This window comes from Canis aureus, chromosome 2, assembly GCF_053574225.1.
Source record: "Canis aureus isolate CA01 chromosome 2, VMU_Caureus_v.1.0, whole genome shotgun sequence".
In the NCBI taxonomy this organism is placed as follows: domain Eukaryota; kingdom Metazoa; phylum Chordata; class Mammalia; order Carnivora; family Canidae; genus Canis; species Canis aureus.
The window spans coordinates 65,101,266-65,119,981 of record NC_135612.1 but is presented as its reverse complement, the minus strand read 5'-3'; the positions used below and the strand labels follow the sequence as shown (position 1 = coordinate 65,119,981).

Sequence of the window (18,716 nt, the reverse complement as noted above, 5' to 3'; positions counted from 1 at the left end):
TGAAGCTATTACCTCATAAGAAGGCAAATAAGTATAGTAATGGTAAGACAGTTCTGAAAGGTAGAAAACGTGTATCCAGTTGGGTGCTTGTTGCTGGCATTTTATTGGCTATCTATTACCTGTCAAGCACTGAGCCCAGTACTTTCCATACATTCCCTTATTCGATTAACCCTCCTAAGGGTGCATTGTTACCTGCATTTTCCAGAGAAGGAAACCGGCTTATCTACTGGTTTCATAATAAGAATAATAGTTACCATTTATCAGGGTAACAATTACTCTAAATATCTCATCTAGTATTTAAGATAATTGTAGGGAGCAGGTATTATCTAAGCAAATTAAACAAAAGTCGGTTGAGCATTTGTTATGTGCCAGGATAGCCCCTGGTGGTTGGGACACAGCAGCAGACAGGCCCTGCCCCCATCAAGTGTACAGTAGAGGAGCAAAGATAGACATTCGCAAAAGCTTACAGGTGGGATGATTCGTTTCACAATCCCACCTTCTGCCTCCCTGCTGGAAGCTATTATGCAAGACTACAGATGGCAGCCTTCAGACCTACGACTGGAAGTAAAGACACTTCCTCAGTGAGCTTTTAATGAGCACCTAGTCTGTGCCAGGTAAGATCTGTCCTTGGAACTTAGAAACACAGAGGTGACTTCAGCCCCATCCCAATAAGAAACTCTTTGGGTGGACCTGGCCTCCTGTACACTGTAGTTGCACCACTAAACTCTATTAGATGGCAAGTAACAGTGGTAGTGGAAAAATAATTTTAAAAGAAAGTGTAATAGAACAACAAAATCCTATATCTCTTGGAATCAACAGAACAACGATGATAAACCTGGGGAAGCAGGGCCTTGGAAAAATTGAGCTGAGGTTGGGGGATTCTAGAGCTTAACTGGCACAAAAGACAAAATTACAGACTTGTGGGAAAAAAACATTTGTATGCACCTCATTCTGCAAAACATTTCAGAAGCCACCCAACGCTAAAAATGCTAAAATGTATAAAACCAGAAAGAGGATGTACTGCTTTTAGAGGTATCTAATTTGAAGAAGTGGGGAGTGGAGGAACAAAAAAAAGTAAAATTAAAGTTAAATCCTAAGGGAAAATCCCCTGGTAAGGAGCCCTATAGATGCAGAGAATACTAATAAATGTTGTAAGCATGCACTGAAGTGAAATTTAAGTTGGTAAAATTACTGAAGCTGAGTAATAGGTATCAGGGGTTCTATTTCGCACCAGTTTGAATTTTCCACTATATAAAGGTAAAAAATTAATTAGTTAATTAATTAATCAAGTCAATGGCTGAGGGAAATAGGAAGTGGCACTGGGGCCTGTCCACGAACTGCAGTGAGGTCATGATGGCTTCTGGGGGTGAGGCCGAAGGGCTGAGTTGAATGTGGGGTGAAAGACCAGTCAGCAGGCAAAAAGAAAGCTCTGTCTCATCTTGGCTATTTTCGTCACATTAGTTCTTTTTTAAAAAAATTTAAATGCAATAAATTAACATATAGTGTATTATTAGCTTCAGAGGTAGAGTTCAGGGATTTATCAATTGTGCAAAACACCCAGTGCTTGTTACATTATGTCCTCTCCCTCTTTAATGCCCAGCACCCAGTTACCCCATCACACCCTACATCCGCTCTAGCAACCCTCAGTTTGTTCCTTATGGTTAAGAGTCTCTTACGGTTTGTCTCTCTCTCTCTGATTATGTCTTGTTTTATTTATAAAAGGACAATGCAAATGCCTGGGAAGTTTAATAAGGAAGGGCCAGCTCCCTCTCTCTTATGGACTGGAGAGTAACATGGATTCTGGAATCATGGACTGTGGAACGATCAACCCAAGTTTGAGCCTGGCTCTGGTGCACCTAACTCCACATGTCACCTTGGTTGCATTACCTAACTCCTCTGAGCCTCAGTTTCCCTCATCTGTAAAGTGGAGTTAACACTGGTAGTACCAGTGGGTTCTGAGAGCATTAAATGAGATACAGTATAGGGACAGCTGGTTCTTTCCTCCTGACCACTCCACATCTGATTATATTTAGGGCAGGACAATGCTCCTTCTTTAGACTCCACCTTGCTTTCTCCCATCTCACAGGTCTGTGGCTGACTGGATTCATTGGATACCGTGGTATCAAAAAGACACTAGAGCTACAGGTTATAGGATGGCTCTGACATCCCAACCCCAAACCCCTACCAAAAGAAGGCAGCTCTTCACTAAAACTAGACTAGAAGGTATAAGGGAGCCACGTGTTTCCACAGCCATCACCACCATGGAAAACAACCCAAATGTGTCCTACTGGCCTCCACGGCCACCAATAGAACCAGAACATGTGTTTGAAAGCAAAACCAATTTAGTGGTTTTCCTTTTGCCGGTTTTCTATCCTAATTAATGGCTCTACACAATCTCCCGAGAGAGAAATTCAACGTTACCTGTAGTTAGTATTTGCCATTTGTAGAGTTGTCCAACACATAGCTCCTTTTCTGGGTGAAACAAACACCCCTTTGTGGGGAGTACTAGTGGGCCAGTTCAACATCTCCCACCACAAAGGCCAAAAGATTATCTTTCCATTGACCTGTCATGCACTCAAAGCATGGTCCTACCCAGCCTGGCCAGCCGGCCACTTCTGCCCATGACTTTGATTCTGGAGTGTGTGATGCAGTAAATAGGGCCAATCAGACCAACAGAGGGCGGCAGTGATGGGAGTGTGGGTGGTGCCAGGTGCCAACAGCCATATCCTAACCAGGTTGTGCCCGCTGCCCTTGGTTCTGATTCTGCTCTTTCAGCCTCCTGATGAGGCCAGGAGCCAACCAATACCCTTCAGTACATTCCTTCTATGGCTAAGATTGGCCAGTTTCTTTCTGTAATGCCTGATTGATGAAAACACTACCTCTACTATCTCCTTCACCTTCACTTTGCTTTCTAACCCACATCTTTCTTTCTTTCTTCTTTCTTTTTTAACCCACATCTCTCTTGACAGTCTCACGGTAGCAGTGCTTACTCAGCCACTCTGCTTGCATATGGGAGTCTCTCCCTTTAAACAAATTGCTTAGGCCAGGACTTAGGGAAAGTGAATGAGTCCTAAGGTGCAGGATCAGATCCCGTCTTTACTTAACATAATGATTCTGTTCATCATGATGTTAGGGCATAGATACTAATTTTTAAAAATATTGCATTAAAATATTATTTATCTCAATTATTGAGCTTTTGAGCATCCCCTAATATTTTGTGCTGGTCCTTGCATAGCTGTATGCAATACTAGTCAGGACCAGAGCTTCTCATACATTTCCCTTCATTCACTAAGCAGGTTTTTTAGGGCTCTGCTCTGTAGCCGATTATACTAGACTATAAGCATGCAGAGATGATTAACACCAAGTCCAGCCCTCAAAAATGTCACCATTTCATGAGGAAACAAAGGGCATTCTGAATTCTAGGTGCACCAATAGAGGGAGAGGACAAGGTAAGCGTGGGCATGAAAATAGCAATGAATACTGAGTTCAGCCCTCAGTGGACCAGGAATAGGCTCTCATGGGCTGTAGTACTTAAGCCAATCCTTTGGAATGAGATGTTCACCAGCTGGAGAACAAGGAGAAGGACATTCTGAGTAGAGGAGTCAGCATACCCAGGTATGTTCAGATTCAGTCCATGATATCGTGGGGCAGGATGGTAATGTGCCTGGAACATCGTATTAGAGGAAATGAACAAAAAGAAATGAATCTAGAGCAGGAGACTGGATGGGGTCAGGTTGTGAAGGGGCTCATTTGCCTTGCCAAGGGATTCAGACCATCTGAAGGCAATGGGGGAACCGTTTAAGGTCTTAAAGCGGAGAAGTTATGGTGTTGTGTTGGTTTCAAGAAGGTCACTCCAGAAAGAAGAATGGGGGTGGGGGGTGGGGAGAAGGAAACCGTATGGCGCCAGAGAGAGATGCCTGGTGGGAGAGTGCCCAGGGGCGTGCTCCGGAACTGGTTTGTGAGGGCCCTGGTGTCCTATTAAGCAATCTTTCCTGTAGGATGAAGGGTTCTGGTCTTTGGAATAATCCGTTAGATCTAACACCTCGTGTTGCCTTTCTCCTTCTAAGTGCTGGTAAAAAAAAAGAAAAAAAAGTGCAACTGTGTAGCAACTGTCTGCAGGCCTCAATAAGGCCTCAATATCTTGTCTGCAAAATAAAGTCTCATTTACACTTAGGTCACAGTTAGGGACTCTCTGCCCTGCCCCACTTCCTCCCTCCCAAGCAGGAAATTAGGTGCTTCTTAGGCAGCCCTGACGTATTTCTGGGAGTCCCCAGCAGCGTGCTTCATCCATCCAGTCGGCCATGGGCAATCACCCACCATTCGGAGCCCCAACCCAACAGGTGCCTGGGCTCCTGCTCTGACCCTCGCAGCCCTCGGACACCGCTGAGGAAGGCCCTTCCGCTGCCCGCGCTGACAGAGTGTCCCCATGAGGGTTCATCGCGAGACACCTGGCTCCTTGCCACCTCCTGGTTTTCACGGAGCCCTCAAAACGTGGAGCTCCAGGGGTGCTGCATAGATCAGGGGAGTATGGCCTCCTCTCCAAGCTCAGCTTTAATTCGGAGCTCCAAACAGAATTGAGGGGCGCCTGGGTGGCTCAGTTGGTTAAGCATCTTCCTTTGGCTTAGGTCTTGGGATCGAGCCCTTCATTGGGCTCCCTGCTCAGCAGGGAGTCTGCTTCTCCCTCTGCCTCCCCCCTGCTTGTGCTTGCGCGCTCTCTCTCTCTCTCTCTCTCTAGTAAATTAAAACAAAACAAAACAAAAAAACAGATTTGACTGGTCGTAGAGGTTCCTGAGTCTTGCAAACTGTTCCACCAGTTTCCGGATCTTACCCCTCTGGTCAGAAGAGCTCAAACCCTCCAACCTCCCAGACCTCAGGCAAGGAAGAGTCTCCGGGCCACCTCCTCCACTGCCTTCCAGCCGGCTCCTGGCTTCCTGCGGTGCAGCACGAACTGTCGGGCAGAGCTCAGCCCAGGTTGGCAGCCCTGGAAGGCCCACGTCCTGCAGATTCCGCCCCAAGGCTCACCGCCCACTGCTCTGTTACACACCCCGGAAGCATTAGGTTCCCACCAACTGTAACCTCTGTAAGGGCCGAGGTCTTCATCCGCTTTGTTCGCTCAAGTATCTCATGAGCAGAAAGCTGTGCCTGGCACAGAGTAGGAGCTCAATAAATATGCCTCGATTGAAAGCACATGGTGGAAGTACCCTAACCTAGGTTCCAGTCTGCTCTGCCACACGCTGGCTGAGGCACCGGAGACTACTCACTCTTGCTCTCCAAACGAAATTTCCTCATTGGAAATGGGCCTGACAGTGCTTAGAGATTCCTCAGGTGTGTTGGAAATAAGGGGAGGGCTATACCCATAAATTAATACACAAAGAGAATTCAATAGAGAGTGCTTAGTGCCTAACAGGTGCTAAACTGTTTTCCTTCTTTCTTCGCTCTCTTTCCTACCCTTTCCTACCCTCCTACCCTATCTCCTACAAATAGTTATTGGATATTTCCTACATGGGCCAGGTATTGCCCCAAGTACATGGCAGGAATCAAGACAGAAGAGGTTCAAAGCGTACTGTCTAGTTACTGAGACACACAGGGAAATCCGGGCACAAAGCAATCAAGAGGATCATTTCAGATGATTAAGAACGACGGAGAGAATCAAACTGCATGGCGCAACTGACCAAGGAGTCGAAGGGGAGTGGTTGTCTGAAAGCATGTCCAGATTTGAACTTCAGTGGAAATCTCTTTCGCCCTGGGCCGGTGGGCCAATGCTCCATGCTCACTGGGGCCAGGAGCTGGGAGTGCTGACCTGACCCTCCCTCTGGCCAGATACACAGACTTATAGCTACCTCGTGCCGTGGGGCCCCCACATCCTCATCCAAGAGAGCAATCTCTGAGATTCTTCCCACAGTCTGACAGTTTGTGATTCATTGTTCTCCCCAAGTTCAGTACATTGTCTGAGTCACTTTGTGTGATTTGTAGGGAGCTCAGTATTTTCATTTAAGAGAAGACCATTGAATTACTTGTTAATACACAGGCTGTCCTGCCGCCTGGCAGCCTCCGTAGGCAGTCCATCCCGTGTTTTAAACTGAAGCCAGGAACCCCGGGGTGTTACTCCCTGTTAGTGCCTGGATGTCATTAAGAGGTTTGTACGAGCTTATCCTCAGCTTTCTGGCTTCACTTCCTCTTGAGTCAGCTTGCATTCTGGTCCAGCTTTCTAGACACCCCTCAGAGCACCCCACATTAGACGTGACTTTGATCTTGGTGCTTCAAAGACACTTTGAGTAACCTGCACGCAGGGAGCCACTGCTCTGCGGTGCAGGCCCTAGAAGCCCGTTTGATGTGACAAGTGTGTTCCCTGCAGGATCAGTTCTAGGTGAAAATGTGAAGTAGGTATGGGAGGAAGACTGTGGGCTTTGGAACTGCACAGACTATGTGTGTGGCGTGTGGTGTGGTTTGGGCATGTCATCTGATCTCTCAGAATTTGTTTTACCGTGGACAAAATGGGAATAATAACGCTTGTTTTACGGTTATTACGAGGGTTTTGTGAAAGGACACGGTTGGTGCTCATAAATACTTCCTCTGGGCCTCTTCTTGGAGGCTGCATCTCCATGTTTTTCTTGGGATGCTCTGCTGCTCCTCTGCTTTTTCCACCCTTCACCCCAGATTTGCAGTCTCTATCTCTTCCTCTTTCTCCTTCTGTCCAGCATGACCCCCCCCACACACATCCTCGAGGCATTCAGACACTTGGGGAGCATCTCTTTCCCTCTGGTGATACCCTCTGTTAAAGAGCTAGACCAGTAATCTGGGTTAATTTTCCCACAATTAACTTGCTTGGGCTTCAGACCTTCTCATCCTGACCTCATTAGGTCCTCATGACACCCCGCTGTGTGACCCTGGCTGCCCAGTGAGGCCTGGCTGTGGTTGGGGGCCCAGGAGCCCAAGTGTGGCTAGCACCTGGTGGGCGCAATCTCTCCCCTTCTGCCTGCCTCACCCCCCCATCACTGCCATTTTCTGGGGCCCCTGAGGATTGTCTACACCCTTTAAGGTATCTGGGGACTAGAGGGTGCCTCTGTCTTTGATGTCACCCTCTGTTGAAGGGACCACAAGCTAGCATTGCCCATATTTCTCTTGAGGACAATTGGGGGAAATGTTCCTTTTGTTTTTACCCATCACTACCCCTCTCTGGAGATGACAGACACAAGGCCCCAGGATATTGGGTAAGACCAGACAATGAGGAGGATCATAGAACAACATCCCAATCTCCATTTGGGACTGCTGCCTGCCCATCTCGTCTCCCATCAGACCCAACCCCAAGCTCAAGTTACCTCCTAGACAGGGGTGGGTCTCGACCTTCCAGTTGTTACCTACAGGAACGTGTCCATCACCTCACCAGCCAGCCTGCACTCATCACATCCCAGCCCTGCAAATGCCCCCACCTTATAGAGGAGGACATGGACTCTAAGAAATTGCATATTCGGCCTTTTACATCAGAGGGGGTCAATGACGGCATTCTGGAGGCCGTCCCCTGGGTATTTACCACCCGCCTGGATCCCTCCGTGCTGTAATTTCCTGGTCTGCAAGTCGTGGCTAATGCTGATATGGCATTAGATGGTGAGAATTCAGTGAGTTAATACACACAAAGAGCTTGCAAGGGGCTGACATATATTATTACTCAGCAAGTATTTACTGACCACCTGCCATGTGCTGGCTGTGTCTTCCCTGACATCACGGTGTCAGTTGGTGGGGGTGGGGGTGTGAGTGATTAAATCTCAGGTCTCTCTGACTCAGAACCACTGCTCAGGTGGTCCCAGGACAGATGTGACTCCATCTTTTCAGGCAAGAGAAAGGAAAGAAGGAAAGAAGGAAAGAAGGAAAAGGAAAGAAGACTTAAAGCACACCAAGTCTGCCCTCCCTCCTCTTAGAGTTAACACTGAGCTCGGGCTCAGCTACCCCTGTTTCTCAGACGTGGTTTAAAGAATCCCTGGGCCTCTGCCTTCAGAGCCAACCAGAGGCCGTGGAGACTAACATTGTAGCAGAACCATTCCTGGCAGTAAGGAGAACTGGGGAAGTGATCCCTCCTGGGTGTCCGATGTCCTGGGCACCCTTGTTGCTCAGGATAGGTTAGAGTAAGTGAGGAGAGGGCTCCCAGGCAGCACCTGGCCCACTGATCCTCCAACTCTGGCCCCCCGTCGCTGAGAGCTGGGCCTGGCTTCTCCCACTAAACCCACTATAACCTGAATAAACCTGCCTTAACACCCCCCAGGGTTCCAGGCTCAATACCCACTTATATCTGCCTCCAAAATACCCTACATGGTGATGGCAGCCAGTTTCCCAAGGGATGCTGGAAACATTGCCCAGCAAAGGCCTGCAGAGCTTCCGTTGCGGTGCCCTGCCCTCCTTTCCCAAACAGCACCCCTCCACGTCTCCCCCAGCTCCGCTGTCCACGAATGCCCCCTCACAGAGTCTTGGTGTTGGTGCAGAAACAGCAGGATTCAGGAGCCAAGAGCTAGAGAAATTAATAGAAGATGGGTACCAAGGGTTCTGGATTCCTCCGTTCAGGGGTCTTTCCTTCAGGCTCACAGTAGGGAAGGGAATATTGGGGAAAGACCACCTTGGGCCCCTTCATCGTGCAATGGGGAGCAGCATGGGGATGGACAGGTGTGGGGCTTGGGCCTGCTGGCTCCATGACCCGGCACAAGTGATTTGCCTTCTCTGAGCCTCAATTTCTGCTCCACACCACAGAGCAGGAATGTACATCTTACAAAGCTAGCCCCCCATCAAAGCCTATTTATGCTTTCATTTCCAGAAGCCCTCTCTGGAAGAACTTCTGGTCTGGGAGCGTGGTTTTCTGCCTGTGACCCACGGGACCCTCGAGTGTGCATGGATGTTGCCCAGACTCCCAAGGCCCATTTCAAGGACATCAAACACCCGGATGTCAGTGACATGGGTCAGGTTTCTGAATACGATTCCCGCTTAAGAAAAAGCATTCTATTCTCTACCCCAACTTGACATTTGAAAAAGGCCGGCCAAAGAGAAGCCCTGGTCTTGGTGAGTATTCAAGAAGCATGCAAAAAAAAAAAAAAAAAAAGCATGCAAATAATAAGGATGTAGCCCAGACTGCTCTTTGTCCACCAGTATCCATTCTCTCCTTCTTCCACCCGGAGAAGCTGAACTAAGCCACAGTGTGGCCTCCTCAAAAATACATTTCCCAGCCATCCATGGAGCTGGCATACCCACAGGACTAACTCTGATCAAGCAGAGTTATGCAGGAATCATGTGTGCAACCTCGGGGAAAAGGTCCTTGGAGAGGGTATTACTCAGGGTTTTCTAGAGAAACAGAATCAATAGACTCTCTCTTTGGAGGGGTATTAGCAGGAATTGGCTCACGTGGTAGTGGAGGCTGAGAAGTCTCACGATCTGCTGCCTGCAAGCTGCAACCCCAGGGCGGCCGGTGGTGTAGTTCTGGCTGAGTCTCAAGGCCTGAGAACCCGGGAGGCCGATAATGCAAATCCCAGTCCAAGGGCAGAAAAAGATGAAATGAAATGTCCCAGCTCAAGCAGGAAAAAAAAGGAAGAGAATCCCTCCTTCCTGGGCCTTTTGTTCCATTCAGGCCCTTGACGGATGGGCCAATGCTTAACCACACTGAGAAGGGCAGTTTCCTTTACTGAGTACACTTATTCAAAGGCTAACCTCATTTGGAAACCTCTCACAGACACACCTAGAAACAATATTTAATCTGGGCACCTGTGGCTAGTCAGGGTGACAATAAAATGGGCCACCACAGAGGGAGAAGTTGCCTCCTTCATTTCTTCCTTCTACCTGCTGGCCAGAATTTACACTGATGGCTGGAATCCAGCAGCCATCGTGGGCCATGAGGTGACCTTGAAAATAGAAGCCGCGCTTAGCCTAAAAGCAACATGGAAGGAACAGGGGAGCCCCACTCCAGCCCTGCCCTGGTTTCCCTCTGCCTCTGGGATCATGACTGACAAATAAAGGATTAAGTTACTAATATTTTAGTTTCCTCTGTTACTTGTAGCCAAACTTCCTCATAACTAATAAAATGCAAACATACCACACGCAGTGGAAGATGGCGAGTTCTGTGGGCTTCTTGATTTGCCATTCACTTCTACCTTTATTCGTCTAGTGTGTTTGAACTTACACTCTCCCCCTAGCCACAGATCTCATTCAGGAAAGGTCCAGTTGCTGCACACTTGTTACAGAGAGCCAGAGGCTGAGAAGAAGGGGTAAGAATTCCAAACCCAGAGCTCAACGAACCCTTTCTTCCCCTTCCTTCGTTGGTCATTTCACTTAGCCAATGCTGGCTGAGTCTGTGTCAGATGCTACTTGGGTATCTTACCTAGTCCTCACTAATGACACAATGATGCAGGTGTCATCCCCATTCTCCAGAGGAGGAAGCAGGTTTTGAGAGGTCAGGAGATGGCCGAGTGAGAATTAGTCTGCTTCCCTTGATCCTGCACTGATTATTTTTTTGGATCATCAAGCGCATATCTGTTTGACCAGCAGGAACTCATCTCAGGAATTCCACCAGATTTACTCTGACAAGACAAGGCAATGGACTAGTCTGAAAAGTGCCCCCTTTCCAGACCAAGATGGTTAGACAGTGGGGTTGGTCAATCAGTGAAGCCCTGGCTATTGTGTGCATACTATGTGCCATGCACTGTTCTTGCAGTTGGTCATCATCGATGTGATGTTTATGGGACACCTGTTGCTCTAAAGTGTGAACTTCCCACTTCTGGACAAAGGCCACGGTGCCCTGGCACAGTGTTGTGGTTCAGAAAGAAACCACCAGTCAGGGGCTCAGAGAGCTGAGTCTGGCTCCATGTCTACCGCCTGTGCATTATGTATGTTCAGATAAGTGGGTTAACAGTTCGGGGCTTCTGCTTCTTCTTTCACGGCCGCTGAGAGTTTCTCCACCTTTGCTTGTGCTCCTTTTGAGCGTTCCTTCATCTAGAGTTGGCTAATGCTCATCAAAGCAGTGCTATTTAGGGTTGTCTAGGAAATTATACTCTCGGTGGAAATTCAGGAGCCTTCCGTTAGGCCTCCAAAATAATTCACATAAATAAATATGAGGCTTCAGTTGCAGTTTCTTTTTATAAAAGAGAGGAAACATTTGAGAAGGAACGGTTATTATAGTTGAAATAGTCATGGTTATCATGTTTTAATGTCCTCTTTGAACTTTTTCTTTGGGGAACCTCTCCGAGAAGCAGTCTCATTGAAATGTGTTTCCAAAACTTCTTCGGTGGTAAGAATCACTTGGGATTCCTGATGAAACTGAAAAATACACAGAACAAGGATCGCAAGTTGATCTTGGAGTTGAGATTCTGCAGGTTGGCGCAAGGCCAGGAATCAGCAATGGAAAGAAGTGCCCAGGGCCTGGAAGTTTCTTGAGGTTAGATGAATTCAGGGAGCACTTGCTGGGCAAGTAATCTGAAAAGACACTCAATGTTGGATGCTCTCTTTTTAATGCTGAAACAATAGAAGACCAGAAAAATGAAATGGCTTATTCATGAGCCATCAAGAGCTGGGCCTACAAAGCCAAGACTTGAAGTTCTGAGGCTACAAGACTGTTGTAGAGAAAGTTGAACCCTGATCTTCCTGTTGATTAGCTGTGTGTGATCTTGGGCGAGTTTCCTATTCAACTCACAAAGTTTTACTTATCAAGTGTCCATACGTACAATGTGCCAGATCACGTGCCTGGCTTAAGTGCTGATGGGTGAACAAGAGAGAAGCCAACCTGCCCTGGGGTGTTCCGAGCCCAGAGGGGAGACCAACAAAGAGCAGGGACACTCAAAGGTGAAGACTGCAGCTGAAGTGGAGGGGGACCCCGCAGAGGTACCCCACCCACCTGGCTTGGTCTGAGGGGACAGGATAGGCTTCCCTGGGAAAAGGTGGTCAAGGGCTCAGAGGATGACAAGGATTGCGCCAGGTGAGCAAGTGTGAAGAGGGTACTGCAGGTACCAGGAGAGACACAAAAAGGCCAGGTAAGTGCCTGAACCCGGGCCTCTTGAGGAGTCCAAGAGACAAGTCCAGAGGGGATGAGCATCCAGGGAACTGGGGAGTGAGGCTGGCATAGACTACTCAGGATCTCATCTGCACACACGTGCTCTATCCTAAAGGCAAAGGGAAATCATTCAAAATTCCAGACGGTCCTAGTGTCATCAGGTTTTTGAGGCACGTTCCTGAGCCCCTGAATCTTTATCTATAAATGCAGGGTCAATACTTGCCCCCCTCCCGCCCCCCGCCACTTTCCCTTTTTTCCACCTGTGGGCTAATTCTCCACTCCAGGGCCAGAGCAAAGCTTCCACAATGGAAGCCAGATCCCACCACTCCTTCACTCAAAAGTCCTTGGTGATCCCCATCTCAGCCCGCACCCAGAACCGTGTCCGAAGTGCCCAGCATGGCCTATGATCTTCTGCCCCCACCTGACCTCCCTGCTGCTTCCCCTCAGGCAGTAAAATGATTGTGACCTCTGCCTGGGGGCTCGGCCCTAGACACCCACACGGTTCCCAGGCTTCCCCGAGCACACCCTTCTTCAGGGCCCTTTCACCTGCTGTCTCATATATCCATGTGTGCAATTCTTTCTTGTGTGCTCCCCCGATTAGAGGGCGGAGGCAGGCTTAGTATCTGTTTGCTGCCGTCTCCCACAGTCTATCCGGCACAGAGCTACCACCCCATGGTATTTGTGGGCAAGTGATGAAACAGTACTGATCTCGCGTGGTAAATGAGAAGCTTGATAATAGAATTACTGTGCACAAAGCGCTGGGTACAGTAAGTACTTAGCAAGTGGAAGCTTCCCTGTGCCTTTCCAGCCCATTCCCTTTCCTTCCAGACTCCCAGTTAGAAGTCCTTCCCAGGGCACCATTCACTCCTGGGCCCCGGTTGTCCCTAGGCTCTCTGCACTGCCTACCAGCATGAGGTTCTGTCCCTGACTGCCCTGCCCATTGTGCTGCCTGGTGCTGGCTTGGCTGTGTCCCTAGAGGAAGAGAGAGGGTGTGCCACAGTTAGAACACACAGAGGCTGGGGGGTTTGGAGGTTGGTGACTCAAAACTACTCATTGTCCTGCTGCCCCTGGACCCTGTGTGGTCAGAGCCTGGGTGTGGCCGTCAGGCCTGGGTGGCATCAGATGCATGCCAGGGCATGTAATGAATCGGGACCATTTTGCAGGCACAGAAAAAGCAAAGCCTTTCCTTAAGCCTTGACTGATGGCTTCTTTTCTATTGACCCTGACACAAATAGCCTGTGACCCCAGCACTGTGACTTGGGACCACATGCAGAAAGCTGCCCTCCCCAACCTAATGGCGAGGATCACAGAGATGGCAGTGCAGTCTGCAGTGGGGAGTCCCAGGCAGTGTCCTGGGAAGGATCTCCCCTCCTCGCTTCTTGCTCAGAACTCACAGGGGTGTAAATAAATACATGGAGGCCTGTGAAAGCCTCTTCAAGAAAGCAGAGCGGTAGGCTGCCAGGGGGGGCCTTGAAAACCAGCTATTTCAGGAGCGTTGACCCGGGGGGCTCCAGGCTGGCTAAGGAGTTTGGTATGGGCACTAAACTGGTCTGCAAGGTGTTGTGGGTGTCTGTGTTTCTGTGAAGAGAGGGTTCATTGCTTTTTTAGATTCTCAGAACCCACCTGTATAAACGTCCAGCCTGGAGGTAAGAAGTAACTCACGTATGATCATAGCGTGGATGATAGCTCAGCCTCCTGTCGCCCCCAGGACCTCCATCTGCCAGGTCACCAGCACTGTTTAGGACAAAACAAGTGTTCAGATAAATAACAGCAAACACAGAAACAGGAAAAACCAAGCTTAAAAAAAACAAGCAGAGCAGACGGAAATACACTGACATGTTAGCCTTGGTTGTCTCAGGGAGCGGTGGGACAAGAGCCTTTTTCTTCCCTATTTCTTTTTTGTATTTTTCCAGATTGTCTATTAAAGAAACACGTGGTCCTTTATCATTAAGAGAAGAAAGTTTTCTTTGAAGGGAAAAACAATCACTGTAATTGTATAAAAGTATCTCTACTCAAGACTTCTTTACATATTTTTTAGGTTCTTAAAGGTTTTCTTTTTTTATTGCTCAAGTTTATAGGTGATATATTTTGGTAACCAACTTTTTTTGGGGAAAAAAGCATGAAAGTTTAAAAATGCATTGCCATCCATTCTGGAAGTAGTTTGAGAAGTTCGTGGAAATGCTTTAAAGGACAATTGTCATGTTCTGGTAAGTTCCAATAAACAGCAGAGTACATTATTTGGAAACATGCTTTCTTATGGATAGTTTTTTTAAAGTTTCATTTAATCAACTATTAAGTCTTATTTCTTCAGGGACGGAGCTAAGTTTGCCCCAAGACACCACTCCAAGGCAACTCTTATTTTTCTATTCTTAGCTTCAATGGGGGTTTTAAAAATATCCATTTTAAATGGTGGCTTCAGCTCATGAGCCCGATGTGCTAGCTAGTGAACTTGGTAATTATAGGATTTCCTAGAATAAATTTAATTGGCAAACAAATTCTTACAATCAGCTGTTATTGTTGCTATAAATAGCTCTCTTGCCTTTTCAAGCCCTGGGTGAGTTACACTAGCTGTTCTGGCCTCTGGAAAAATGTAAATTAGACGTCATCAATTTATGGGACCTCATTGTAGCCAATTGTTTTGATTTGTCTGGGGCAGGTGTCTATGTGATTCACAGTCCCCTTGCACAAAAAGAATACAACATAAAGTTATTTTCGTCCCTGTGAAAAAAGGATGTACTGTTTTTATTTACTTTTTGGTGTATTATAATCAGGGCCATAAATCCATGCCTATTTGTGTCTAGTGATGTCATCTTCTATGAAGTTAAAAGGATTAAAATGATTTAACTGAATATAAGCCATTTTGTCTTTAAGTAAGTAAAGACTTTATTTACTTGACTATATTTTTTATTTTTTAAAAGAACCTTTATTTTATTTTTTTAAGATTTTATTTATTGATTGATGAAAGACACAGCTAGAGAGAGAGAGAGAGAGAGAGAGTCAAGATCCCCGCAGGGACCCTGATGTGGGGCTCGATCCCCAGCTCTGGAATCACGACTTGACTCAAAGGCAAATGCTCAACCACTAGGCCACCCACATGCCCATATTTACCTGACTTTATTTTATTTTTTTATTTTTATAAAGGTTAGAGACACTTTTTTTTTTTTTTTTTAAATTCATGAGAGACCACAAAGAGAGAGGCAGAGACACAGGCAGAGGGAGAGGCAGGCTCCACGCAGGGAGCCTGACGTGAGACTCGATCCCGGGTCTCCAGGATCACGCCCTGGGCTGAAGGCTGTGCTAAACCGCTGAGCCACCCAGGCTGCCCTTACCTGACTTTAAACCCTGGTTCTGTATCTTACTAGCTATGTGAGCTGGGGTAACTCACACATCTCTGACCCTCATTATGAGGCAGATGGTAATATATCTATGCAGTAACACTGCTGTGTTTTGGAAATAAGGAATTTGGAAAATAAAGTATGTGGTGGCATTTATTGCTACAGTGTGTATTTAAATTTACTTCCTTTCCCCCAGCTGATTCTCTGAGAATAATGTCAATTTTATTCAATTAAGCAAATATTAATTGAGCACTTACAGGGCAAGTATGAGAGATACCTTCACTCCGTTCATAGCTCTCAGGACCCGGTTGTCTTACAAGGAGGACAGAGACCTGCTGTGTCCTAATTACTCCAGACTGTGAACACTGCTTTAATTGCAATATAAAGAGCGAGCTCTGGGTTCTAAGGGAAAGGAATACTCATTCATGCTACCTGGTGTGATTTTACAACAAGCTCCGAGAGCCTCGAGCTAGTTCTTGAAGGGTGAATAGTTCTGGCCTGAAGGAGGAACCAGGTTTTGGAAAGCAGAGAACAGGGAAAGACCATGGTGAGTCACCAAAGCAGGAGCAAAGGCAGGGCTGGGGAAACGTGTGTGGTGTGGAGGGGGGCGCCCTGCGAGGCTGGGTCTCCTCAGGGCAGATGGTCAAGGAGTGGGCAGACAGGGGCAAACAGCCTCGGTGGAAAGGACGGTGTTATGAGAATTGCCTCTGCCATGTTCCCGCCCCTTGCAGCGGCCCCATACTCCCTAAAACCAAGTCTTGGAACTCTAGTAGAATCCAGCAGACATTTATCGCTTTTAGTCATTGACTCAGCAAGGATTTATTGAGTATTGACTATGTGCCAAGCCCTGCCTGAGGCCCTTGGGAGTCAATGGGGAGCAAACACACAGTTCTTGCCTTCGGGGGGTTTCCATTCTATCAGGGCAAAGGGACAGTAATCAGATAAACCAATACACGCCTTGTAGAATATGATTTTAGGCATGTAGTGCTGTGAAGTAAGAGAAGGTGTAGGGAGAGACAGGAGTTGTTGTTTTCCATGGGGTGGTCGGGGACGTCTCTCTGAGGTGATATGTGAGCAGAGACCCAAGTGAGGATCTGTGGGAAGAGAGTTTCTGGGAGAAGTTATAGCAGGTTCGAAGGCCTGGATGTGGAGCTCCTTCATGTGCTAATGGAACAGTAAGGAGCTTGGGTGAGTCCAGTGCAGTGCTAGAAAATGGGGCCAGAGAGGCTTGAAGACACGGACGAAGGTTTCTAAGTGCAGACTCTAACTCACCCCGGATCTGCTCTGACCCTCTGAGCTTGGTCCTCCTGGAATTTGAAGCCTTGAATTTGAAGTTCTGTCTGCCCCTGCTGGCTTCCTCTGCCCTACCAGGAACCCCGGACCGACCCAGACGTGGCCATAGCACATGGCCCTGGACACCCATCTTGGGAAGGGAAATCCATGGAAAAGGGTGCCTCCCCCACTGGGGTCCTCATCAAATTCTCACCTTGGTTATCTGGGGTTGGCAGCAGGGGAGAGGTTGTCCACCACGGGAGGGCCATGTTAGTCTCTCCTCTGAGACTCGCCTCTCCTTCCAGGGTCTCCCTGCTGTCATCATACCCCTGATGTCCAAGGCCCTGCCCATTCTCCATGCTCTCTAACCAGCCCCAAACACAGAATTTACCTTCAATTTGTCCCACCGCAGCTGAGACTGGGCTGGACTCTTTAGCAAGATTTTATGAGGAGTCTTGGGAGTACCCAAGAGACATGAACAGAATAACTGACAATGGCCACCAATGTGACTGCTTCCAGAACCCTCAAGGCCACCCACGCTGTCCCCTGCCTGGCCTGGCCTCTTCCTGGGCAACCGTCGCCACCCTCCAGCACAGGCACCTCTCCTTCCTACCCCCAGGATCCAAGTCCCCACAGAGGGCCCCACAGAGAAGAAGGTGGCAGGCAGCTCCTCACCAGTTTAAGGCCCGCCTTCCAAGCTACTTCCTATCCCAGCATCCCTCTCTTCCCACCTGACTGACAACGAGAATGTCCACTCTCACCTGGGAGACCCTGCCCACCACCTCCAGGACCTTGCAGCCCCAGCTTAGCCACATTGGAGCACTGGGAGCACTGTCCCTTCAGTGTCATTCAAGGTCTCAGAAACTCCTGCAGGAGGGTTCCTCACAGCCCTACCTGGCACACCTGGACTCTGTCCATCCCTGAGCTGCTTGGGGCAGGAAGTCCCACCTGGTCATCTCTGCCCCCCAGCCCAGCATGGGGGGAGCCAGGGAGCCTGGCAGGGTTACCTTTTTTCCCCACACTCCACCTGTGAGGCTCAGCCCTCCATGAGCAGAATCTGGGTCTTTGGCCCAAGGGTTGTGCCGTGTTCCCTGGGAAGGTCCTGAAGACCTGCTAGTCTCAGGGTGGGGACATGGCTCCTTTCACCTATGTTCCATGGTAGGAAACTACCCAGTAAGAGTCCTACAAGACTTCTACTGCCCAAGCAAGATGAGGACAATAGACACGTCCCTGAGAGTAAGGTGCCCCCTGCCTCCATAGAGGAAGCAGTCCCCATCCCCGATAACCTGTCATCTCATCATCATGGCCACCCTGTTACAGGCTGAACTGTATCTCCCCTAAAATCCATGGTGCCCTTGCCTGTAGTACCTCACACTGTGACCTTATGTGGAGGTGAGCTCCTTGCAGAGGTGCTCTTAGTTAAGATGAGGTCTTTAGAATGATCCTAATCCAGCATGACTTGTGCTCTTACAGATCTTTCGAGGACATTTGGACACACAGACAGACATGCACCAAGGGAAGACCACATGAAGAGCCATAGAGAGAAGGCAGCCAGGTCCAAGTCAAGGAGAGAAGCCTGGGACAATGCCTTTCCTCATCGCCCTCAGGCAAAACCAACCCTGACAATTACCTCGATTTTGAACTTCTAGCCTCTGGAACTATGAAGCAATAAATTTCTGTTGTCTGAGCCACACAGTCTGTACTCTTTGTCACAGCAGCTCCAGAAAATGAATCCACATCCCCACAAGGGCAGTTATCATCTCTTTTTTATGGAATGGGAGCATGAGGCTCAGAGAGGTGGCACGTCCCCCTCGAGGGGCCTCCCATCCAGTAAGAGGCAGAGATTTCGGCTGCCAAGCCTTTCCCATGGCACCGAGCTGCTTTCCTCGGGGTGGGGAGTGCAGGAGCTCTGGGGTTTCCCCACACCCAGAACAAGCTGCACCCTCATGCTGTGTGCACAGAAGGCTCTGTCTGTAATTACGATCACTCGCTGCCCTTCTGCGGTTAGGTAAGCAATGGTGACAGTGATCTCCCTGGGTGCCCAGGTGGGAGGGACAGTTCTCATTCTCTCTCTCTCTCTGAAGCAATCTGAT

At 48.4% G+C, this 18,716-nt stretch overlaps 1 protein-coding gene across 8 annotated transcripts in view; it reads right to left on the bottom strand.

The window, feature by feature from the left end:
* Positions 1-17,320, bottom strand: part of PROM1 (prominin 1) — a 131,662-nt gene extending 114,342 nt beyond the window's left edge. For 2 of the 8 annotated variants that reach the window (XM_077877039.1, XM_077877038.1), the window contains exons 1-3: positions 17,015-17,274; positions 16,624-16,658; positions 13,640-13,750 (exon numbers count right to left, since the gene is read on the bottom strand). The gene's annotated coding sequence lies outside the window, so the exon portion shown is untranslated. Of the gene's footprint in view, positions 1-13,639; positions 13,751-16,623; positions 16,659-17,014; positions 17,275-17,298 lie in introns of those variants that run through there. The other 6 variants (XM_077877034.1, XM_077877045.1, XM_077877022.1 and 3 more) reach the window with 5 other exon arrangements.
* Positions 17,321-18,716: the final 1,396 nt, after the last annotated feature.